Here is a 26,046-nt window from a genome sequence, read left to right as displayed (position 1 = left end):
CTCGTAAAAAAATTGAATAATAACACAACATCTCATTCATCATATACTATAACATGTTATATAATACAATATTACAAAACATTCATTTATAATATACAACATACAAAACATATATTATATTTATACATATAGCAATCATTATAATTAAATATTTGTACCAATAGTAAATAAATCTCTCAAACTGGCTATACATTGTGGGTCTATATAAAAGCCAGTGGAGGCTGGTGACGGAAGGATTGTTCATAATAATGGCTGGAATGTGGTGGCTTTTTTATATAAATATATATACCTACAATATTCAATGTATTAGCATAGACTGTGTATTTTATGTTGACTATGACATGCTGTGGCTTTTGAGTGTTTTATTTACCATTGGTACACATATATAATTATAGTCATTGTGTACCCCATACTCTATATTTGTTTATAGATGTGTTGTTTATTTGATGTATTGTTGCAGGGCTCATCCATAAAAGTATTGATGCAGGGCTTACCCCCTGTTAAAATAAAGTAATTGTAAACTTTAGTTCTTATTGAATGTTTTTTATCTTCAATAGTGCCAATGACTCAGATGACCTTAGGGAACCACCACATTGAAGTCGTCCATCCCCCACTCATTCAAATGTAGAAACTGGTTCATCCAGTCTGACCCCTGCTAAGGTCTCTGGCTCCACACCTAGCCCCGCCCAGCCATCTAGATGTGTGAATGTCCAAATTGCAGCTGCTGTAAAGGATTACAACAAGAGCATGGGAGGTGTGGACCTGTCAGATGCACTGATAGGCTACTACAATGTTCTCCACAAGACAATGAAATGGTACAAGACATTGTTCTATCACTTCATTGACATTGCTGTGGTGAATGCATTCATCCTACAGAAGGAAATGGCTAAGAGCTGTGGGCAGACCCCCACGACACAATTAGCTTTCAGAGAGCTGCACATCTAGTACGGCACAAATCCACTGCAGCACCTTCTGTCCCCTCTTGTGTAGAGGACTGTGGGTGTTCTAAATACTGTAATTGTAAAAAGTGTGTGTGTTTTGTGGTGTGTTCACTTATGACATTAATTCAGTGTTGGCTGTGTCGTGGAAAATTATCACTATACTTATTAAAAATCAAAGTTCTTCCAGAGTTTTTGTAGAATCAAGATATACTTTATTACATAGAGCAACAAAAGCCGAGCTGGTCTGCAGAGCAACTAACTCACAACACTCGGCCCTCAGTTTATATACAATGTCCAGTCCTGCTCATTTTACATACTTTTTAGCTTAAACCCTTCCAGTTCAGTTCTCCACCATTGTTTCCAAACTTTCATATTTTGACCGCTCCGCCCACTCTCTTCATTTATGATAGTGGCGAAATCTGACTTCTCCTCCTATATTTATTACGTTTGGATACAATGGTGGCCAATCCAAACTTTCTCATGTAAAAAATAACAGAGCCATCTCCCGGCCCTGCTCTGTTTATTCCAAAACCCATCAATCGATACTTGAATATGGTTTAAACATAACAGATCCATAACACATTCTCAACCATATACATTTAAGACTTTCCTAATGCATTGCCTCATACATAACAGTACAATCAATCAAGAGCCATCTCCTGACTCTGGCTCAGACTCCCTCCTTGTGTACCACTCGGTACCACACTCCACATCACTTAGTCTTATTGCCTCATCCTCTGTACCACTCTGTACCACTGCTTGTCTTTATAATTAGCTATATTTTAATCTTTATAGTCTAGAAAGATTGACTATTTTTAACCTATGGTCTGACCTTGGGTACCACTCGGTACCATAGCTCTGTATGGTCTACTGAAAAAATACCCAACACATCCCCCCTTTGGGACTAACTACCCACACTTCAAATATATTTATACTAACACTTGAAATGTATATAGTGGCTAAAATATAAATACTTAGATATATACAAAATAAAATAAAAATACTAATTCATTAAAATATATTTTTAAAACATTACTTATTCAAACAACAACAATATAAATGTTTATACTCTGAAATAAACAATCTAAGTGTTAGTATCCTAACACCTAAAATAATAAAGCTTTGTTTTACCCATAATATATATTTAAGGCAGCTATCTTGCGGTTTGTATAAGCAATACATGAAATACTAAATCCCTTTTAATATTATTCTTCATAATATCATCCCTTATGTTTTACATGGCCTAGTAATGCTTTCTCTCCCTTTCGGACACCTCCCTAACAACCATTTTCTGAATCTAAGCAGAACCTGTGTAGGGGATTAAGAGACATGTCCTTGGACACCTGTAACCGGAAACCCTATGTTACATGCATATACTTCATAGAGAAAAAATGAGAGAGGCCTATTCTATCTTTTTAGGATTTTAAGTTTACCCCAGGCATCCTATATGGGACGCCTAGTTCCAATACCAAAATCAATTTAAATGTTACCTCACCTACTTCCCTTAATTAATGCTTAGACTATCACCACTAATGTAATATGGAACAGGATATAAGTCTGGGAGATTAATATCTCCAAGTCCAGTGTGCTTCAGCTGTTGCTTGTCCTTGTAGTCATGACAAGCCCATCCTCCTCCTGCCACTACCCCAGACAGACATTATAGGTTGCCATAAGGTCAGTCAAGTGGTCCTCATTGTTGTGAGGGCCAAGCAGGGCTCTCTTCCGATAATGACCATCTGCTTCTGGGCCTCTACTCCAGGCCGGCGTTTGTCCCTTTCGCTCAGGACTCCGTCTACGATGACCATCTACTTCTGGGCCACTACTCCGGGCTGGCGTTGGGTCCCTTTGGCTCGGGACCTTCTTCCGTCACCAGGGTCTCGGCATCCTCAGCTTCCTCATCTTTCGGTCGTCGGTTTCCATGCGGTACTCTGGTGCAATGGTTTAGATGATACCAGGTCAAGCTCCCCTCGACCCTTACGGCAGTTGGTGTAGCCTGGATGACGGTGTAGGGTCCCTTACGTCTCTGTTCATTCCACTTCCATCTGAAGACCTGACGTAGACCTTCTCCCCCGGGACCACTGGTCGTGGTGTATTCGCCTCTGGTTTTAGAACACTGCTTCTCTCCTGTTGGTATATAACTTCAAATATGACAGTTAGTTGCCTGATATACCCTTCTAATTCCCTTTCCATTTGCTCTAGAGGCGGACCCTCATATGGTCCCCTAAGCACCGGCACTGGCATGGGTCAACCTGTAAGCATTTCATGCGGTGTTAAAATGCGTTATTCTGTTAGCTTGCATGCAATAACTCATTAGTGCCAAAGGTAAGGCCCCCCCCCAAAAAAACAAAACAACAACACTGTCTGTTAAATCAAAATAACAAATCAAATTAGAATGAAGACCCTTGATAACACCTTAACTTAATTGTATCCCATAAGGTAAAATTGACTAGCGACAGGTGTCCCTCATTCAGGGCTAGCTCTCTTTCCCTGTCCTTGTCATGGTATGAATCACACATAGGCCTATTGCTAAATTATAAACTTCTTCCTAAATATTAGTGTTTACATTCTACATATAAATCTCACAGAATGTCTCTAGCTTTCTAGTGAGGGTGATAAGGCCTCACCAGAAAGTCAGAACAGAGGTTAGAGGTCATTCAACCCCATTTAAGTGAGTGTGTCTTTCCCTTTACTTCCCCTTTACCTCAGATATTATTTAACGATATTTCAAACATTACAAACATTTTGTGTACCAGGTTTACATTGGGTTTTTTCAGTACATTTCTTATCAGGAGAGTGTGTGTAATTAAAACTCTGGCAATAGAAACATCCCAAAATTTAATTTATGTGCCCTTTAAGGTGTATTATTTCTAACCTGTGAAAAATTCATTAAACCAAAAATAAAAACAACTACCAAATATTCATAATAGGTGAGTTGTGTGTGCTGGTGTGTGTGGTGAAACGTATGGTAAAAACAAACAAATGGCTATGCCTCATTTAATTTGGTAGCTCCCTCTTACGGCCTAATTATAAGATTGCAGAGTTTTACTAACTGCGATCCTCAGCTAACAGACTCAGGAAACATTCCAAAGAGAGATCATGAAACTCCCATTCTCCTGGAAAAGAAAGTGTACATTTTGTTAACATTCACTATAGTACAGTGGGGAGAACAAGTATTTGTTAAACTGCCGATTTTGCAGGTTTTCCTACTTACAAAGCATGTAGAGGTCTGTAATTTTTTATCATAGGTACACTTCAACTGTGAGAGACGGAATCTAAAAAAAAAATCCAGAAAATCACATTGTATGATTTTTAAGTAATTAATTTGCATTTTATTGCATGACATAAGTATTTGATACATCAGAAAAGCAGAACTTAATATTTGGTACAGAAACCTTTGTTTGCAATTACAGAGATAATATGTTTCCTGTAGGTCTTGACCAGGTTTGCACACACTGCAGCAGGGATTTTGGCCCACTCCTCCATACAGACCTTCTCCAGATCCTTCAGGTTTCGGGGCTGTCGCTGGGCAATACGGACTTTCAGCTCCCTCCAAAGATTTTCTATTGGGTTCAGGTCTGGAGACTGGCTAGGCCACTCCAGGACCTTGAGATGCTTCTTACGGAGCCACTCCTTAGTTGCCCTGGCTGTGTGTTTCGGGTCGTTGTCATGCTGGAAGACCCAGCCACGACCCATCTTCAATGCTCTTACTGAGGGAAGGAGTTTGTTGGCCAAGATCTCGCGATACATGGCCCCATCCATCCTCCCCTCAATACGGTGCAGTCGTCCTGTCCCCTTTGCAGAAAAGCATCCCCAAAGAATGATGTTTCCACCTCCATGCTTCACGGTTGGGGTGGTGTTCTTGGGGTTGTACTCATCCTTCTTCTTCCTCCTAACGGCGAGTGGAGTTTAGACCAAAAAGCTATATTTTTGTCTCATCAGACCACATGACCTTCTCCCATTCCTCTTCTGGATCATCCAGATGGTCATTGGCAAACTTCAGACGGGCCTGGACATGCACTGGCTTGAGCAGGGGGACCTTGCGTGCACTGCAGGATTTTAATCCATGACGGCGTAGTGTGTTACTAATGGTTTTCTTTGAGACTGTGGTCCCAGCTCTCTTCAGGTCATTGACCAGGTCCTGCCGTGTAGTTCTGGGCTGATCCCTCACCTTCCTCATGATCATTGATGCCCCACGAGGTGAGATCTTGCATGGAGCCCCAGACCGAGGGTGATTGACCGTCATCTTGAACTTCTTCCATTTTCTAATAATTGCGCCAACAGTTGTTGCCTTCTCACCAAGCTGCTTGCCTATTGTCCTGTAGCCCATCCCAGCCTTGTGCAGGTCTACAATTTTATCCCTGATGTCCTTACACAGCTCTCTGGTCTTGGCCATTGTGGAGATGTTGGAGTCTGTTTGATTGAGTGTGTGGACAGGTGTCTATTATACAGGTAACGAGTTCAAACAGGTGCAGTTAATACAGGTAATGAGTGGCGAACAGGAGGGCTTCTTAAAGAAAAACTAACAGGTCTGTGAGAGCCGGAATTCTTACTGGTTGGTAGGTGATCAAATACTTATGTCATGCAATAAAATGCAAATTAATTACTTAAAAATCATACAATGTGATTTTCTGGATTTTTGTTTTAGATTCCGTCTCTCACAGTTGAAGTGTACCTATGATAAAAATTACAGACCTCTACATGCTTTGTAAGTAGGAAAACCTGCAAAATCGGCAGTGTATCAAATACTTGTTCTCCCCTCTGTACATGTTAATCACCCATCCAAACGTTTTAACTACAACCAAAATCTGAAGATAATTCCACTGTACTCCATGAAATTATTAATAGTTTGTTTCAATCTAATTCCTTGTTTATATAAATTGCTGTCCATTGTAAGTAAACGCAAACAAGAGTCTGCTTTCTTATGCTAAAGGTACACTAAAAAAATGCTCCACATAAGTCTATTACTGAGAACCATTTTGCATCTGGTGGAATGTTCGTTAACAGTGTGTGTGGATTGGGTACCTTTGCTTTGTAGTCTTGAACTACCTCATTCACTGCTGTTTGTCATCAACATCAGTGACATTATCATAATTGAATGTATCGACCTCTTTAGATGCAGTAATCAGTATATCATCATCGTCCTCTGACTCATCGTCTTCTTACTCTTCTTCCTCTTCCTCCTCCTCTTCCTCTTGTTGTAATGGGTCTACTATGTTTGTATAAGCCTTGGAGGAGTCTGAAAGAAAAATATATATAGTGTATTAAAAATAAAAAATAAATGCTTTTTTAAACAGCTTTTTTATAGTATATTAACATATCAATATATTCTAACTCACTGTTTCTGTTTCTCCCTGTTCGGAATTGGGTTTTAGGGAAAAAGCTGTCTGTTGTTTGTTGACTAAAACAGTTTTTCTGTGGAGTCATGGATAGCGTGGTTTCTTCCCCGTTGTCCTCTTCTTGGATAGACTCTGTGTGATCCCTGTAGGCATTGTCTGAGTCTGTTACAAATATAATGAAATTAAATAAAATTAAATAATTGAAATTGTTTTTAACACAGTCTTTAAAAGTTATAACTATTATAATAAAGGCCTTACCGTATCCATAAAGAGCATGCTCTTCAATTCATTTGTTTTCAGAGCAATCATATTCCTCGGGCAAAGGTGAAGCAGTTCTGTGTACTGAACTATGTGTCTTGCAGGACTTGGAAATGTGGTTGGCACTCTATTAATAATAATAAATAATAAAAATAATATGCCATTTAGCAGACGCTTTTATCCAAAGCGACTTACAGTCATGCGTGCATAAATGTTTGTGTATGGGTGGTCCCGGGGATCGAACCCACTACCTTGGCGTTACAAGCGCCGTGCTCTACCAGCTGAGCTACAGAGGACCACATTATATACTGAATTATTATATACTGAACTATTATATACTGAACGCCTAGGGGGGCTTGGGGGCGTGTATAGGTATGACAATCCCTCTGTTCTTGGGTTGTTTTGAGTTTCGTCTATGTCAAATCCTGCTGTACAGAAAGGTAGGAGCTTGTTGTTTTCACCATCATATAAGCAGTCATTAAATGGAGGAGTCCATAATGCCTTGGATTGAATGCTGCACACGCTTGTAAATGTAGGGTCCCCTGTAGAGATTTACATAAAATACAATATAGTCATAATATTAATTACCTGAAAATTGTATGTTATCCAGTCTTAAAATGTCTGCAAAAATCCAATATTAAAACGCTGTTAAATATATGTTTTAAACCTGTTATACATTGAATGAATTGTTATACATTGAGAGAGAGATATAGAATATTATACTAACATTCTATATACAGTCTACACACACACACACACACACACACACACACACACACACACACACACACAATACATTGTGTAGTAATTTTTTCTATAACTGTGATGTAACTGAAACTCCACTAGGTGGAGACAGTGGACTCCCCGCTTGCACTCTTGAGTAGAGTCATGCTTTGGCATGCATTTTCAGGAGTTCTGAGACAATATGAGACATAAAAATGAGTAGAATCCATTCTCGTAATTTAAAAAAAATAATAACACAACATCTCATTCATCATATACTATAACATGTTATATAATACATTAATACAAAACATTATTTTATAATATACAACATCAAAAATATATTATATATATATATACAGTCAGGTCATAAGTATTTGGACAGTGACACAATTTGCAACATTTTGGCACTGTATGCCACCACATTGGATTTGAAAGGAAACAATCAAGATGTGCTTTAAGTGTAGACTTTCATCTTTAATTTAAGGGTTTTGTCAAAATTATTGTATGAACCGTGTAGGAATTACAACAGTTTTTATACATAGCCTCACAATTTTAGGGGCTCAAAAGTAATTGGACAAACTAACATAATCATCCATCCCCCCAAAAAAAAAATATAAAAAAAATAATAATAATAATAATAAAAAAAATATATATATATATAAAAAAAAACTAACATAATCATAAATTCAATTGTGAGTGTTAATCCTTGGTTGCAAATCCTTTATAGTCAATGACTGCCTGAAGTCTGGAACCCATAGACATCACCAGATGCTGAGTTTCTTCCCTGGTGATGCTCTGCCAGGCCTTTACTGCAGCTGTCTTCAGTTCCTACTTGTTCTTGGGGCGTTTTGTCTTCAGCAAGTGAATTGTATGCTCAATTGGTTTCAGGTCAGGTGATTGACTTGGCCATTGCAGACCATTCCACTTCTTTGCCTTAAAAAAGTATTGGGTTGCTGATATGATGTGTTTTCACAGGGTTTTAGAATGATTGATAGATGGAATTTCCTGCCTGGGGTACAAGGGGATAACATCAGGGTGGGGAGTGCCAACTGATGGTTACCAGATGTTGTTGAAGAAATGTGTAAAGGGCTATATAAACTAAGAGATTTCCTTTGTCTAGTAGTTCGGGTAACAAGGGGCAACTCACGTGCCGTTTGTTATACGAACCCTGTACCGTAAATTAAATACATGTTTCAACTCTCCATTTAAGTGTTTAAGTATCTTCTTGCATATTTAATTCCTTGATACCAGACAACTCATCATATCAATTGGCGTCTACAAACAGGATACAGTTGACGGCCGAAACAACAGGTAAGCAGACTTTCATTTTTTTGGTTATGTAAAAATCTGCTTTTCTGTGGTAAAGCTGAGCTGTAAAGAACATTTAAAATTCAATATTTTGGAGGGGGAAAGATGAGTGGTATTCAATTATGTAAAAATATGTAAGAGGAATATTGAATTAGACAATGACATGGTGCTATGATTCAAAATAGGGTGCGTTCAGATAAATCAGTTGTAAACAAAGGATAATAGAGCGGGTTTGAGTCCCTTAATGTGTAAAAACACACTATAAAGAGCGGGTTTGAGTCCCTTAAATGTGTTGGTTAAAGGTTAGAGTCCTTTGTTAAAGTTTAGAGTCCTTTGTAAAAGCCCTATCAGTTAAAATAAGCCATAATTGATTATGGGAGTTAAAACACTGTACAAATTAAGGAGGTTCAGTCCTCTGAGAGTTAGAGTACCTTGGTGAAGAGAGAAGTAGTCCTTTGTGAATTACTCAAAACGGGCAGGAGAGAGAGAAAACCATAACTAATACAGCAGCTACAATTTAACATATTGGATTATGGCACCAATGACTAAATAGACAAACAAAAAACAAAAAACAAAATTCAGGGTGGGGATTTGATTCAAATGTTTAATTACTAATATTGCATGAACTAATAAAAACAATGGGGAGCCAACTCAGTAGACCGGTATCTGGCAAGACAAATCCGCATCTAAAACATGTCTCTTTTAAAAGTATCGAAAATCAGACACCACGCGAATGGATGTTAAGTAAATTAGGGTTTTTCTATGTGGAGCTATATCTCAGTGATTTATCAGCATGGACAGATAATGAGTATCCTCAAGAGGGTAGTTTTAAAAAGAATAAATTACAGTTAGCGTGAAAATATATCATTGACAATACAGCAGTAAGCAACCCGAAATGGGAGTTAGACTATATGAAAGAGGCGTATAAAGCACGGGATTTAGTGAGCGCACAATGGCCAGGAAATATAATTAGGAAAGGAAAAAAAGAAATTAAGTAATTTGGTTTTGGCACAAACTAGTCTACCATATGAAAAAAAATGACCCCAAAAAGTGCATAAAAGGATATGACAATATGAAAGGGATTTATCCACAGTTAGCGAACTCTAGTAACCCTCCAGCTTATAGAATGGAGGACAACTGTGACGATGATAGTGACATATATGATTGGTTATTCCTAGAATCTTATGGAAGTCAGGCTAATAAAAACATTATTCCTAAAATCAGTTCTACATACAGTGAGGGAAAAAAAATATTTGATCCCCTGCTGATTTTGTACGTTTGCCCACTGACAAAGACATGATCAGTCTATAATTTTAATGGTAGGTTTATTTGAACAGTAAGAGACAGAATAACAACAACAAAAATCCTGAAAAATGCATGTCAAAAATGTTATGAATTGATTTGCATTTTAATGAGGGAAATAAGTATTTGACCCCTCTGCAAAACATGACTTAGTACTTGGTGGCAAAACCCTTGTTGGCAATCACAGAGGTCAGACATTTCTTGTAGTTGGCCACCAGGTTTGCACACATCTCAGGAGGGATTTTGTCCCACTCCTCTTTGCAGATCTTCTCCAAGTCATTAAGTTTTCGAGCCTGATGTTTGGCAACTCGAACCTTCAGCTCCCAACACAGATTTTCTATGGGATTAAGGTCTGGAGACTGGCTAGGCCACTCCAGGACCTTAATGTGCGCTGCAGGATTTCAGTCCTTCATGGCATAGTGTGTTACCAATTGTTTTCTTGGTGACTATGGTCCCAGCTGCCTTGAGATCATTGACAAGATCCTCCCGTGTAGTTCTGGGCTGATTCCTCACCGTTCTCATGATCATTGCAACTCCACGAGGTGAGATCTTGCATGGAGCCCCAGGTCGAGGGAGATTGACAGTTCTTTTGTGTTTCTTCCATTTGCGAATAATTGCACCAACTGTTGTCACCTTCTTACCAAGCTGCTTGGCGATAGTCTTGTAGCCCTTCCTATTCTCGCTATACACCAAGTCACTTGTCTCTGTCATATCCTCACATGGCCTCTCCTATCATTGCTACGCAGACGACACACAACTAATCTTCTCCTTTCCCCCTTCTGATAACCAGGTGGTGAATCGTATCTCTGCATGTCTGGCAGACATATCAGTATGGATGACGGATCACCACCTCAAGCTGAACTTTGGCAAGACGGAACTGCTCTTCCTCCCGGGGAAGGACTGCCCGTTCCATGATCTCGCCATCATGGTTGACAACTCCGTTGTGTCCTCCTCCCAGAGTGCGAAGAGCCTTGGCGTGACCCTGGACAACACCCTGTCGTTCTCCGCTAACATCAAGGCGGTGACCCGATCCTGTAGGTTCATGCTCTACAACATTCGGAGAGTACAACCCTGCCTTACACAGGAAGCGGCACAGGTCCTAATCCAGCACTTGTCATCTCCCGTCTGGATTACTGCAACTCGCTGTTGGCTAGGCTCCCTGCCTGTGCCATTAAACTCCTACAACTCATCCAGAATGCCGCAGCCCGTCTGGTGTTCAACCTTCTAAGTTCTCTCACGTCACCCCGCTCCTCCGCACACTCCACTGGCTTCCAGTTGAAGCTCGCATCTGCTACAAGACCATGGTGCTTGCCTACGGAGCTGTGAGGGGAACGGCACCTCCGTACCTTCAGGCTCTGATCAGTCCCTACACCCAAACGAGGGCATTGCGTTCATCCACCTCTGGCCTGCTGGCTCCCCTACCTCTGCGGAAGCACAGTTCCCGCTCAGCCCAGTCAAAACTGTTCGCTGCTCTGGCACCCCAATGGTGGAACAAGCTCCCTCACAACGCCAGGACAGCGGAGTCACTCACCACCTTCCGGAGACATTTGAAACCCCGCCTCTTTAAGGAATACCTGGGATAGGATCAAGTAATCCTTCTAACCCCCCCCCCCCCCCAAAAAAAACAAAAAAACATTGTAAAGTGGTTATCCCACTGACTATAAGGTGAATGCACCAAGTTGTAAGTCGCTCTGGATAAGAGTGTCTACTAAATGACGTAAATGTAAATGTAGCCCATTCCAGCCTTGTGTAGGTCTACAATCTTGTCCCTGACATCCTTGGAGAGCTCTTTGGTCTTGGCCATGGTGGAGCGTTTGGAATCTGATTGATTGATTGCTTCTGTGAACAGGTGTCTTTTATACAGGTAACAAACTGAGATTAGGAGCACTCCCTTTAAAAGTGTGCTCCTAATCTCAGCTCGTTACCTGTATAAAAGACACATGGGAGCCAGAAATCTTTCTGATTGAGAGGGGGTCAAATACTTATTTCCCTCATTAAAATGCAAATCAATTTATAACATTTTTGACATGCGTTTTTCAGGTTTTTGTGTTGTTATTCTGTCTCTCACTGTTCAAATAAACCTACCATTAAAACTATAGACTGATCATTTCTTTGTCAGTGGGAAAACATACAAAATCAGCAGGGGATCAAATACTTTTTTCCCTCACTGTATGTACTGTCTCCCACCCCTCACGTACGTCTACGTTTTCGGTGCGCAAGTCAGTACCTATTGTGATGTCACGAGAGGCTGTGTCCTGGAGGGACGTTACATCCCCCTGAGGTGGCTGCAAACCCAGACAGCTATGGCTCCATCTGCTGGTATGGTCGGGAACTCCAACCCTCTGTGGCCAATCTTCCCACGCAGCTGAAACCCATCAGGGGCTGATAAGCTGGAGTTGTTTTGGAAGGGAGAGACACGGTCTGGAAGGTGGGCTCGGAGAAGAAGAGAAATTGTGTTATAATTTCGTTAGTTGCCGAAGACCTTTAATAAAAATCCTTGTTTTGGTTGAACCTGGACTCCTTGCACTACTTGGGCAACCCCGCTGGAAGCGTAGCCTCTCGTGGCATCACAGATGGTGGAGAATACGGGCACGCTCAAGCGTTAATAGTGCATGTCAGAGGAGGATACCGAAGGTTTGATCACCCAGTTTTCCAAGTTGGCCGTAGGCTCCCCGCCGACTGAAATGGAGGACATATTGAAAGCCCTTGTTGCTGGCCAGCAAGCCCAGATGCAAGCAAACGTGGCTCTCTTGGAGGAGCAAAAGAAAGCCAACCTTCTGAAGGCAGAGGAATTGCAGTTGCAGAGACAGAGGGTGGTCCAAAATACCCGCCCAATAAAGGCAAGTGACTTTATATCTAAGATGGGAGCTACCGATGACATTGAGGCATACCTGCATGCATTTGAGGCCACGGCCACTAGGGAAGCCTGGCCCAAGCAACAGTGGGTTGGTCTGTTAGCCCCCTTCCTAACCGGGGAAGCGCTGAATGCTGTCCGGGACCTGGGCCCTGACCAGGTTACTGACTATGATGCCCTGAAGTCTGAGATCCTCAGCAGATATGGACTCACAAAATTTGGTATGGCCCAGCGCTTTCCACAGTTGGACCTTCCAACCAGACCAACCTCCTCGGGCGCAGATGCATGAACTTGTCCGAATCGCAAGGAAATGGCTGGATCCGCAGAGGAATACAGCAGCGGCGGTGGTGGAGGCCGTTGTGGTGGATCGTTACCTACGCGCCCTGCCTTATGAGGCAAAACGGTTCATCAGTCAACAGGCCTTGACCACGGCTGATCTGACCGTGGAAGCTGTGGAAAAGTACCAGGCCACAGCGGAGATGCTGAATGCTTCCCGAAAAGACCCCAGGAGTGCGGCCCCACCACAAATGGGAAGGACCCGTCCAAAGGACCCCAAGGTCTCGAACCCAGCCACGTCAGGACTTATCCCGGCTCCAGGGGGAGCCAGAAACCAGGCGGGTCCAAGAAGAGTACACCAGGAGGGGGAAACTCGACAGTGTTACCGGTGTGGGGAGATGGGACATATCTCCTGGCAGTGTGGGAAACCAGCCGATGAACCTATGCCCACTGCGGAGTCCTCCAGCTCAGCACCCACACACCGGGTTGCCTCGCTCTTGGGAGTCGTAGATGGCGGCCCAGATCGACCCCCACCTGCCCGGTAACTGTGAATCACCATGATGTGGAGGCCTTACTGGATTCTGGTAGCCGGGCCACCCTGGTGCGTAAGGATTTGGGTGGGCCCAACGTGTCTGACCCCGGGGAAAGTCCTCCCAGTTTCCTGTGTCCATGGGGACACCAGAGAATACCCCATTACTGAACTTACAACGACCAGCACACGGGGAACCATACACACGACCGGGCGGGGTGGTTGATTCCCTCCCCCGTCCCTGTCCTAATTGGACGAGACTGCCCAGCCTTTTACCCACTCTGGAGAGAGTCTCAGGAGAGGATAACCCGAGTACCTCGGAAACGGAGAGGCAAGACTCATCCTGGGAAGGCTCCGGTGCAATCCTCCGAGTTACTCACTCCCGCCCGGGCTCTGATAGGGATGGCAGGTGCCCAGACCGACACCGAGACTGGTCCGGATACGGGAGAAGAGAACGCAGCCCAGGAAAGTGCTCCGTTCTCCAGTGAAGAAGACGTCCCCAGGCACCCAAGAGCTTCCCCCTCTCACAGGCCAGTATGGTACGGCTCAATTACAAGATCCTACTCTTGCAAATGCCTTAAGAAATGTGCAGGTATTAGAAGGTGTAGTGTTAGGGGATAAGACAACCCCTACTTACCCCCATTTCGCAGTAAACCGGGGGTTAGTATATCAGATAGTCAAGAAAAATGAGGAAGTGCATGAACAGCTCCTCGTGCCACAGCCCTATCGGGCCACAGTACTCAACCTAGCCCACACACACCCGCTAGGAGCCCACTTGGGGGTAGAGAAGACTAAGGAAAGAATCATGCAACGTTTCTTTTGGCCAGGAGTACACAAAGAGATAGAGAACTACTGCCGTAGTTGCCCTGAGTGTCAGCAGGTTGCGCCTAAAGCCCACATATAGAAACCCGCTCATTCCCTTGCCCATTATCGAAACTCCTTTTGAGAGGATTGGATTAGACATAGTCGGGCCCCTTACCGAAAAAGTGCCAGGGGACATCAATACATTCTGGTCATTCTGGACTATGCGTCCCGGTACCCGGAGGCCATTCCGCTGAGGAAGGCTACATCCAGACAAATCGCCAAGGAGCTGTTCCGTCTCTCAACTAGTCTGGGAATCCCAAAAGAGATATTGACGGACCAAGGGACTCCATTCATGTCCAGGGTGATGAAAGAACTCTGTGCTTTACTGAAAATCAAACAGCTGAGAACCTCGGTCTACCACCCCCAGACAGATGGCCTAGTCGAACGTTTTAACAAAACACTAAAATCCATGCTGCGAAAGCGGTAGGGGGAAGATGGCGCAACTGGGATCAGCTGTTACCATACATATTGTTTGCGGTGAGAGAGGTACCTCAGTCTTCTACTGGTTTTTCACCCTTTGAGCTCTTGCTTTCCTACAGACCCAGAGGACTGCTCGACATCGCCAAGGAGGCCTGGGAGGAGCAGCCATGCCAACAGCGGACACTGATCGACCATGTAGGGGCTATGAGGGAGAGAATGAAGGCCATCTATCCCATGATGCGGGAACACATGGAGGCCAGTCAGCGGCAACAGCAAGCCTCCTACAACAGATCTGCTCAGCCCAGGGAGTTTAAGCCGGGGGACAGAGTGCTGGTCCTGGTGCCAACCGTTGAGTGCAAATTCCTGGCAACCTGGCAAGGACCATATGAGGTCATTGAACGCCTGGGAGAAGTAAACTACAAGGTGAGGCAACCAGATAAGAGGAAAACTGAGCAGATTTATCATGTTAACCTTTTAAAGAAGTGGCACGCCAGAGAGGCGCTGTTTAGCTCTCTACCCCCCACAGAGACCCAGGAACCGGCGCGAGAAGAGGTTCAGCTGGGTCCAAATCTGTCCCCACATCAACGACAGATGGCCCTGGAACTCGTGGAGCAGAACCAGGATGTCTTCTCCTCCCTTCCCGGTCACACAGAGGTGGTCCAACATGAGATCCGCACCATGCCTGGCCGAACGGTAAACCAGCGCCCGTACCGCGTGCCAGAGGCTCGTGAAGTGGTTATACAGAAGGAGGTAAGGAAGATGCGGGAGTTGGGAGTAATCGAAGAGTCCCACAGTGCCTGGGCAAGTCCCATAGTACTAGTTCCCAAGCCAGACGGTTCAGTACGATTTTGTAATGACTATCGAAAGTTGAATGAAGTGTCTGAATTTGATGCATACCCAATGCCTCGTGTCGATGATTTAATAGACTCCTTGGGGCATGCTCGTTTCATAACCACTCTTGATCTCACAAAAGGCTACTGGCAGGTGCCCTTGACCCCGAGCGTCTAAGGAGAAGACAGCCTTTGCCACCCCGGGAGGGGCTCTACCAGTATACCCGACTTCCGTTTGGTCTCCACGGGGCACCTGCCACGCTCCAACGCCTGATGGATCGAGTCCTTGCGCCCCCACAAGAGTAACGCAGCGGCTTATTTGGATGATGTGGTTATACAAAGTCAGGATTGGGCCAGCCACCTACCCCGGGTACAAGCGGTGCTGGATTCGCTCAGGAAGCAGGGCTCACGGCAAACCCGAAGAAGTGCAAGGTGGCCTTCAGTGAGACAAACTACCTGGGGTACACCATTGGGCGGGGGTTGGTCAAACCACAGGAAGCCAAACTGCGGGCCATACAGGACTGGCCGCAGCCCATCAACAAGAAGCAAGTAAGGTCATTTTTGGGCCTCGCTGGCTACTATAGACGCTTTATTGCAGATTTTGCTACCATAGCGGCACCATTGACGGAGCTGACGACCAAACGCCACTCACGAATGGTGAAGTGGAACCCTGCGGCGGAGGCGGCTTTCCGCAACCTGAAGCGAGCACTCTGCTCCAGTCCGATCCTGGTGGCACCAGACTTCAAGAAGGAATTCATGGTCCAAGCGGATGCTTCAGAGGTGGGTCTGGGTGCTGTCCTCACCCAGGCACATGACGGGAAGAACATCCCATTCTCTACCTAAGCAGGAAGTTACTTCCAAGAGAGAAGAACTATTCAACGGTGGAGAAGGGAATGTCTGGCTGTAGTCTGGGCCCTGGAGTCCCTTCGGTTCTATCTCCTGGGCCGACGTTTCATGGTGGTATCTGATCACGCCCCTCTGCAGTGGATGGCCAAGAACAAGGAATCAAACAGTAGAGTAACCAGATGGTTTTTGAGCTTGCAACCGTTTAACTTTTCGGTTGTCCACAGGGCTGGCAAGCACCACGGAAATGCGGACGCCCTCTCCCGGCGTGATGCCTTCTTCACTGCCTTTACCCCGACGAGGACGTCGGTCCCGAGGAGGGGGATGTGTGATGTCACGAGAGGCTGTGTCCTGGAGGGACGTTACATCCCCCTGAGGTGGCTGCAAACCCAGACAGCTATGGCTCCATCTGCTGGTATGGTCGGGAACTCCAACCCTCTGTGGCCAATCTTCCCACGCAGCTGAAACCCATCAGGGGCTGATAAGCTGGAGTTGTTTTGGAAGGGAGAGACACGGTCTGGAAGGTGGGCTCGGAGAAGAAGAGAATTGTGTTATAATTTCGTTAGTTGCCGAAGACCTTTAATAAAAATCCTTGTTTTGGTTGAACCTGGACTCCTTGCACTACTTGGGCAACCCCGCTGGAAGCGGTAGCCTCTCGTGGCATCACACTATACATTATTCCACTTATTACTTTATGCAATCTCCAGTCATCGATTACACAAACATAAATTCATCATATTTTCTTATATTCATATCAACCAAACCATTCGTATTTCTAATTATTCTTTATTGCCACAAATCAGTTTATCATAATCTATTCCCAGCAGAACAACAACTTTAACTACCCAGACCCTGCCCCTCAGTCATAAAATCCTCCCAGAATCTTATGGACTTTTTTGTCACTATTCACTGAACTAACATCCCACAATATTATATGACAGGCAGTATTGTACAAACCCCAAGATATCATTATATCAAAAGCTTATTATCCAAACATATAAAATTATCATACACACCTCTATATCTTATCATTCAAACTTCAGAGTGTGACTCATTTTCCACATTTATACCACTCTCATATCACATTCACACAATGTTGTTCTCAAACATGCTTAATCACTATTTGTATAACCTATAGGAATATTTTCTTCTATAAAAGGGCCCACATTTGCAATGTTAACCCTATCACATTTATCATTTACTATGATCAATTTTACCATAATCCTAAATCACTTCTAAATTTCCAAATATAATGTCCAAAATAGCCTAAAAGATTGGCCGGAATACAATGTAGACGTTATACAACCGCAACAGTACACATGTCCTGTTCCTCCAACAGGATTTATTCTACCCCTCCTAGTAATGGGAATTTCCCCACTCAGTTGGTCAATGAATATCCACCATTTATTCTTCTCTTCCTAATGCAAGATTGGGCATGCCCTTTCTCCACCAGACAGAGAAGCTTCAAGCAACCTCAAATATAGTCCCTTTCCTTACACTTCCTCAACACAGAAAAGGCTATTATTTGCAGGATTTCTTATTATTGTCCGATCACTCACACAGATGAGCAGCCACTCGTGCTTAGATGAATCAGACAGAATGACCAGCAGGAAGAACAAATGAATCAGACGAATTGAACAAACACATCAGATGAACAACTGAGTGAATTCAACAGATTGAATGCACAAATTGAGTCAGACCAGTTGACGAAGATGAAAGAGTTGCTTTCGCAAACCCAAGCAGGTCCAACAAACCAGTCTTGTACAAAACGAGTCAGACAAAACAATCGAACCAAACAAATTGATCAAGCTGACCAAATGAGCAACCTGAATGAGACAGATGAAAAATACAACTTAATCACAATTGAATGAATCACAGCCGCTCAAGCAAACCATTCACCCACACGAGATGAGCAGACCTACTCTATTTAACACTTTCTCTATATTTTGAAGCCCTAGTGGCTATTTCACAACCGTTCACCTACTCTGGATGACCAGCGCTACTTCCAATTTATGGTGTCACCTACTCAGGATGACCTACTTTTTTACCCGATTGGCCCTGTCTAATTATTGCATCACCTACCCGAGCAGCCTCTAACAATGAACCCCACGTTAGAGCGGTAACCATAGGTTATCTCTCAATCTTATGTACAGCCTACCCGAGCAGCCTCTAACAATGAACCCCACGTTAGAGCGGTAACCATAGGTTATCTCTCAATCTTATGTACAGCCTACCCGAGCAGCCTCTAACAATGAACCCCACATTAGAGCGGTAACCATAGGCACTCTCTCAATCTTATGTACAGCCTACCCGACCAGCCTCTAACAATGAACCCCACGTTAGAGCGGTAACCATAGGCACTCTTGGCTAGCCACCTGCCCGTTCAGCCCTCTGGAGTGCTAACCTTAGCTCTCCACAGCGATATCCACAGGATTTAAACTTATTTTACAATTATCAACAATATTCAACAATTAATAACATTGCATGCATGCTTATTTCTCATTCCAACAAAAACTCTGTACTTTTCCAAAATTTTGCCCTTAATACTGGAGAGACCCTTACCTGACTTTCAAATTAAGTTTGATCGAATCACACAATTTCTAGGTTAAAAGTAAGAATGTCGCTTACCTCTATTAACAGTGGCCACTGTATTTTTGTGTGTGATTCGTCCAAACTCTCTCCGATGACGCAGTACCCCTATGGTCTCTGTTTCCAGTCCCTGTTCATGGTCACCAATTATGTCGTAAAAAATTATCACTATACTTATTAAAAATCAAAGTTCTTCCAGAGTTTTTGTAGAATCAAGACCAGCCGAGCTGGTCTGCAGAGCAACTAACTCACAACACTCAGCCCTCAGTTTATATACAATGTCCATTCCTGCTTATTTTACATACTTTCTAGCTTAAACCCTCCCAGTTCAGTTCTCCACCATTGTTTCCAAACTTTTGGAATATACTGCTCTGTATATTCCAAAACCCATCAATCGATACTTGAATATGGTTTAAACACAGCAGATCCATAACCCATTCTCAACCATATACATTTAAGACTTTCCTAATGCATTGCCTCATACATAACAGTATAATCAATCAAGAGCCATCTCCTGACTCTGGCTCAGACTCCCTCATTGTGTATGAAAAAGAAAAGAAAATGTATGCACTCACTATCTGTAAGTCGCTATGGATAAGAGCGTCTGCTAAATGACTAAAATATATAAAAATATGTGTACCACTCGGTACCACACTCCACATCACTTAGTCTTATTGCCTCATCCTCCATGTGTACCACTCTGTAACACTGCTTGTCTTTATAATTAGCTATATTTTAATCTTTTTAGTCTAGAAAAATTTACTATTTTTAACCTATGGTCTGACCTTGGGTACCACTCGGTACCATAGATCTGTATGATCTACTGAAAAAATACCCAACAGCTGCTAACTTGGCCCAATCTTAAATAGTTCACTTCTGTGTTGGGAGGCATTGGGTCAGCATTCTCGTCGCGTCTCCTGTTAGTACCTTTTATGAAGGAAGCTAATGATCCATCATGTATGACATTCCTGGGAGTGTGTAAACTTTAATTTTTTATTACCATAGCATTTTTGCATATTCTCTATACTTGAAAATGTATCAATTGACCAATTCGGCCACTTGGGTACATTTGGGCTAACTCGTGAGGGACACCTGGGAGTCTAGATACAGTGAGGGAAAAAAGTATTTGATCCCCTGCTGATTTTGTAAGTTTGCCCACTGGCAAAGAAATGATCAGTCTATAATTTTAATGGTAGGTTTATTTGAACAGTGAGAGACAGAATAACAAAAAAAATCCAGAAGAACGCATGTCAAAAATGTTAGAAATTGATTTGCATTTTAATGAGGGAAATAAGTATTTGACCCCCTCTCAATCAGAAAAATGTCTGGCTCCCAGGTGTCTTTTATACAGGTAACGAGCTGAGATTAGGAGCACACTCTTAAAGGGAGTGCTCCTAATCTCAGCTTGTTACCTGTATAAAAGACACCTGTCCACAGAAGCAATCAATCAATCAGATTCCAAACTCTCCACCATGGCCAAGACCAAAGAGCTCTCCAAGGATGTCAAGGACAAGATTGTAGACCTACACAAGGCTGGAATGGGCTACAAGACCATCGCCAAGCAGCTTGGTGAGAAGGTGACAACAGAAACACAAAAGAACTGTCAATCTCCCTTGGGCCTGGGGCTCCATGCAAGATCTCACCTCGTGGAGTTGCAATGATCATGAGAACAGTGAGGAATCAGCATAGAACTACACGGGAGGATCTTGTCAATGATCTCAAGGCAGCTGGGACCATAAGCACCAAAAAAACAATTGGTAACACTACGCCGTGAAGGACTGAAATCCTGCAGCGCCTGCAAGGTCCCCCTGCTCAAGAAAGCACATATACAGGGCCGTCTGAAGTTTGCCAATGAACATATGAATGATTCAGAGGAGAACTGGGTGAAAGTGTTGTGGTCAGATGAGACCAAAATGGAGCTCTTTGGCATCAACTAAACTCGCCGTGTTTGGAGGAGGAGGAAAGCTGCCTATTACCCCAAGAACATCATCCCCACCGTCAAACATGGAGGTGGAAACATTATGCTTTGGGGGTGTTTTTCTGCTAAGGGGACATTACAACTTCACTGCATCAAAGGGATGATGGATGGGGCCATGTACCGTCAAATCTTGGGTGAGAACCTCCTTCCCTCAGACAGGGCATTGAAAATGGGTTGAGGATGGGTGTTCCCTCATGACAATGACCCAAAACACACGGCCATGGCAACAAAGGAGTGGCTCAAGAAGAAGCACATTAAGGTCCTGGAGTGGCCTAGCCAGTCTCCAGACCTTAATCCCATAGAAAATCTGTGGAGGGAGCTGAAGGTTCGAGTTGCCAAACGTCAGCCTCGAAACCTTAATGACTTGGAGAAGATCTGCAAAGAGGAGTGGGACAAAATCCCTCCTGAGATGTGTGCAAACCTGGTTGCCAACTACAAGAAACGTCTGACCTCTGTGATTGTCAACAAGGGTTTTGCCACCAAGTACTAAGTCATGTTTTGCAGAGGGGTCAAATACTTATTTCCCTCATTAAAATGCAAATCAATTCATAACATTTCTGACATGCATTTTTCTGGATATTTTTTGTTGTTATTCTGTCTCTCACTGTTCAAATAAACCTACCATTAAAATTATAGACTGATGCTTTCTTTGTCAGTGGGCAAACGTACAAAATCAGCAGGGGATCAAATACTTTTTTCCCTCACTGTATGTCCCTCCACTTCGCCCGCCTCCTCTAGTTTATTTTTCGTGAATAAGAAAGACGGAGGTCTGCGCCCTTGCATTGACTACCAGGCACTTAATCAAACTACCATTTACTATAGTTACCCTCTACCCCTCATCTCAAATTAGATCTCCGGAGTGCGTACAACCTGGTGCGTGTCCGGGAAGGGGACGAGTGGAAGACAGCATTCAGCACAACCATGGGGCATTACGAATACCTGGTGATGCCGTACGGGTTGATGAATGCTCCATCAGTCTTCCAGTCCTTTGTGAACAAGGTGTTTCGGGACATGCTTGGTCGCAGTGTGGTGGTCTACATCGATGACATTCTGGTTTATTCCACTACGCGCGCCGAGCATGTGTCCCTGGGTCGCAGAGTGCTGGGCCGACTGTTGGAACATTACCTTTATGCCAAGGCAGAAAAGTGTCTGTTCTCCAACAGTCCGTCTCCTTCCTCGGATACCACATCACCACCTCAGGTGTGGAGATGGAGGGAGACCGCATTTCAACAGTGCGTAATTGGCCGACTCCAACCACAGTAAAGAGGTGCAGCGCTTTATTGGCTTTGCCAATTACTATCAGAGGTTTATCCGGGGCTTTGGCAAGGTCGCAGCTCCCATCACCTCTCTGTTGAAGGGTGGGCTGTCCCGTAACCTCTGGTCTGCTGAGGCTGACAGGGCTTTCAGTAACCTGAGGGCTCTGCTCACCTCAGCCCCGGTACTGGCCCATCCCGATCCATCATTAACGTTCGTAGTGGAGGTGAATGCGTCTGAGATAGGGATAGGCGCTGTCCTATCTCAACGCTCGGGTAGCCACCCAAGCTCCGCCCCTGTGCCTTCTTCTCTAAGAAGCTCAGCCCGGCGGAGCAGAACTACGACATTGGTGTTCGGGAGCTGTTGGCTGTTATCAGAGCCCTGACCGTGTGGAGGCACTGGCTCGAGGGGGCGAAACACCCTTTCCGCGTCTGGACTGACCACCGTAACCTGGAGTTCATCCGGGCAGCGAGGAGGCTGAACCCTCGCCAGACCAGGTGGGCCTTGTTCTTCACTTTGTCATACATACCAGGTACTAAGAATGTGAAGGCAGATGCACTGTCACGGCTGTGCGACACAGAGGAGAGGCCCATAGACAACACGACCATACTCACGGCCTCCTGCATTGTGGCGCCTGTAGTGTGGGCGGTGGACGCGGACATAGAGCGGGCGTTACGTTACGTACAGAGCCATCTCCACCTCAGTGCCCAGCTGGGCTGCGGTACGTGCCGTCTCTTGTCCGTGATCATCTTATCTATTGGGCACACACGTCCCCCTCCTCTGGTCACCCAGGTATCGGCCGTACAGCGCGCTGCCTGACCGGGAAGTACTGGTGGCCTACCTTGGCTAAGGACGTGAGGGTGTATGTCTCCTCCTGCTCGGTGTGCACCCAGAGTAAGGCACCTAGGCACCTCCCACCTAGTAAGTTACATATTTTACCAGTTCCACAACGGCCATGGTCCCAATTGTCAATTGATTTGTTCACTGGACCTTATGATCACTCAGCTACACAGCTGATGCCTGCTGGACTGTTCCTTTACACGGTACCCCATCCTGTTTAGCTGTCCTGTTTATCTGTTTAGCCTCAGCCCAAACTTTCATCGCCATTACCAGTTGTTGTCTTAGCTCTCTCGAATAACACCTGTCATTGCTTTATGCCTCTCTCCCATGTCAATATGCCTTGCCTATTGCTGTTTCGGTTAGTTCTTATTATACAATTTCACTGTAGAGCCCCCAGTCCCGCTCAACCTGCCTCAGATAGCTCCTTTGTCCCACCCCCCACACACGCGGAGACCGGCTCAATCGGTACCTCCAGTGATGCTATCTCTTTCATCGTTACCCAACGCTTAGGTTTACCTCCACTGTACTCATATCCTTCCATATCCTTGTCTGTACATAATGCCCTGAATCTATTCTACAACCCTTTTATTCTCTGTACCCAACGCACTAGAAGACCAGTTCTTAAAGCCTTTAGCCGTATCCTTATTCTACTCCTCCTCTGTTCCTCTGGTCATGTAGAGGTTAACCCAGGCCCTGTAACACCACCATCCTGGTCGTTGTGGACTACTTTTCTAAAGCCTGCTGCCTCCTTCCTCTGCCCGGTCTCCCCACGGCCCTTCAAACTGCGGAAGCCCTTTTTACTCACGTGTCTGTTTACTCATAGTGTCTGACCGGGGTCCCCAGTTTACATCCAGGGTCTGGAAGGCGTTCATGGAACGTCTGGGAGTCTCGGTCAGCCTGACCTCTGGCTTTCCTCCCCGAGTCTAAGGGGCAGGTGGAACGGGTGAATCAGGATATGGGTAGGTTCCTGTGGTCCTACTGCCAGGACCGGCTGGGGGAGTGGTCGGTGTTCTTGCCATGGGCCGAATATGCCCAGAACTCTCTCCGCCACTCCTCCACTAACCTATCTCCATTTCACTGTGTTATCAGCCGGTCCTGGCACCGTGGCATCAGAGCCAGACCGAAGCTCCTGCGGTGGATGACTGGTTTCGGCGCGCGGAGGAGACGTGGAACGCTGCTCACGTCCACCTCCAGCGCGTCGTTCGTCGCCAGAAGGCCAACGCTGACCGCCACCGCAGTGAAGCCCCGGTCTTTGTACTGGGTGATCGGGTCTGGCTCTCAACCCGGTATCTGCCCCTCTGCCTACCCTGACGGAAGCTGAGCCCGCGGTTTGTGGTAAACGAGGTTACGTATAGGTTACTACTCCCTCCAGATTACTGTATAAACCCCTCATTTCATGTGTCTCTCCTCAGGCCGGTGGTGGCTGGTCCACTCCAGGAGTCTGAGGTGCGGGAGGTCCCTCCACCCCCTCTGGACATCGAGGGGGACCCGGCGTACTCTATCCGTTCCATCCTGGATTCGAGGCGTCGGGTGGGGGGCCTTCAGTACCTTGTGGAGTGGGAGGGGTACGGTCCGGAGGAGCGGTGCTGGGTCCCGGTGAGGGATGTCCTCGATCCCTCCCTGTTGCGGGATTTCCACAGTCGCCATCCGGCTCGCCCTCGAGGCCAGTGTCGGCACGCTGCTGGAGCTGCGCGTCAAGGGGGGGTACTGTCACGACTTCCTCCGAAGCTGCCTCCTCTCCTTGTTCGGGCAGGCTTCGGTGTTCGTCGTCACCGGCCTTCTAGCCACTGCCGCTCCTCATCTCATCATTCCATTTGTTTTGTCTTGTTTATTACACACACCTGGTTCATATCCCCTCATCAGTACCTGTATAAGTATTCCCCTGTCCCCCTTTTTGATGTGCTAATGTTAGCTTGCTGTGAAGGTCAATACAGTACTGTGGAAAATTGTTATTCCTGCTCAAGCACATTTGCTATTTGAATTTTATTGGCACCTAGAAGGCACCTAAGTCACTTGTGCTACGATTTTCCTCTTCATGGGGAATGTGGACCAATACACTAGAGGTCTGTGCAGGACTGATTTATTCATCCCGCCCACACCAACAGCTTTTCATTCTGCACCCGCCCACACCCGCTGGCTTTCTGTCTGAACTGGCCCTGAACCCAACTGTAGTCGTGCAGTGTTAATTCAGGCGTATGTGACGCAGGTCACTTGCCAGTCATGGTCGCAGCAATTTTGCGCCCTATAGTCAAAAAGAGGTCCTGCAAGGGTGGAGATGCAGGGCATCCTGGAAGTACGGGGTATGCACTTATGATACAGTACAGTCAATAATTACATTTAGTGACATTTATTTTGTTGCCTGTAGTAAATACAACTTATTTTATTCCCTCATGACAATGCAACACCATCGAGGAAAGAAGAGACTGGGTGATCCGTAGGCGGATCATATACCTAGGCGAAAGTGTAAAGGACCTTATTAAAGAATATAAGATAACATATGCTTATTTACTGTATCTTCCATTTAGGTATGTCCCCTTCTCTCCCTCCTCTCTCTTCCCCTCTCTCCTTGTCACGGTTTCGGCCGAGGCTGCCTCTCTCCCTTGTTCGGGCAGGCTTCGGCGTTCGTCGTCTCCGGAATTCTAGCTGCCACCGATTGATGTTTCATGTTCGTTTGCTTTTGTCTGTTTGTTTCTACACCTGTTTCTGTTTTGTAGTAATTAGTGTCCTATAAGTTTCTCGTTGTGTTTGTCTTGTGTTGTGTGTGATTGTTACCGTCAGTTTGTGTATTGCTCGGTTGAGCGTTATTTGCTCCACTGTTTGCTGGAGCGTTCGTTGCACTTGTTTGTGCACTTATTCATTTTGTCGCACCTGTTTGTGCGCATTGTCTTTTCGCCTTCG

This window comes from Coregonus clupeaformis, chromosome 1 (assembly GCF_020615455.1).
Source record: "Coregonus clupeaformis isolate EN_2021a chromosome 1, ASM2061545v1, whole genome shotgun sequence".
NCBI classification, from domain to species: domain Eukaryota; kingdom Metazoa; phylum Chordata; class Actinopteri; order Salmoniformes; family Salmonidae; genus Coregonus; species Coregonus clupeaformis.
The sequence above is the reverse complement of the archived record's forward strand: the minus strand, read 5'-3'. Positions refer to the sequence as shown.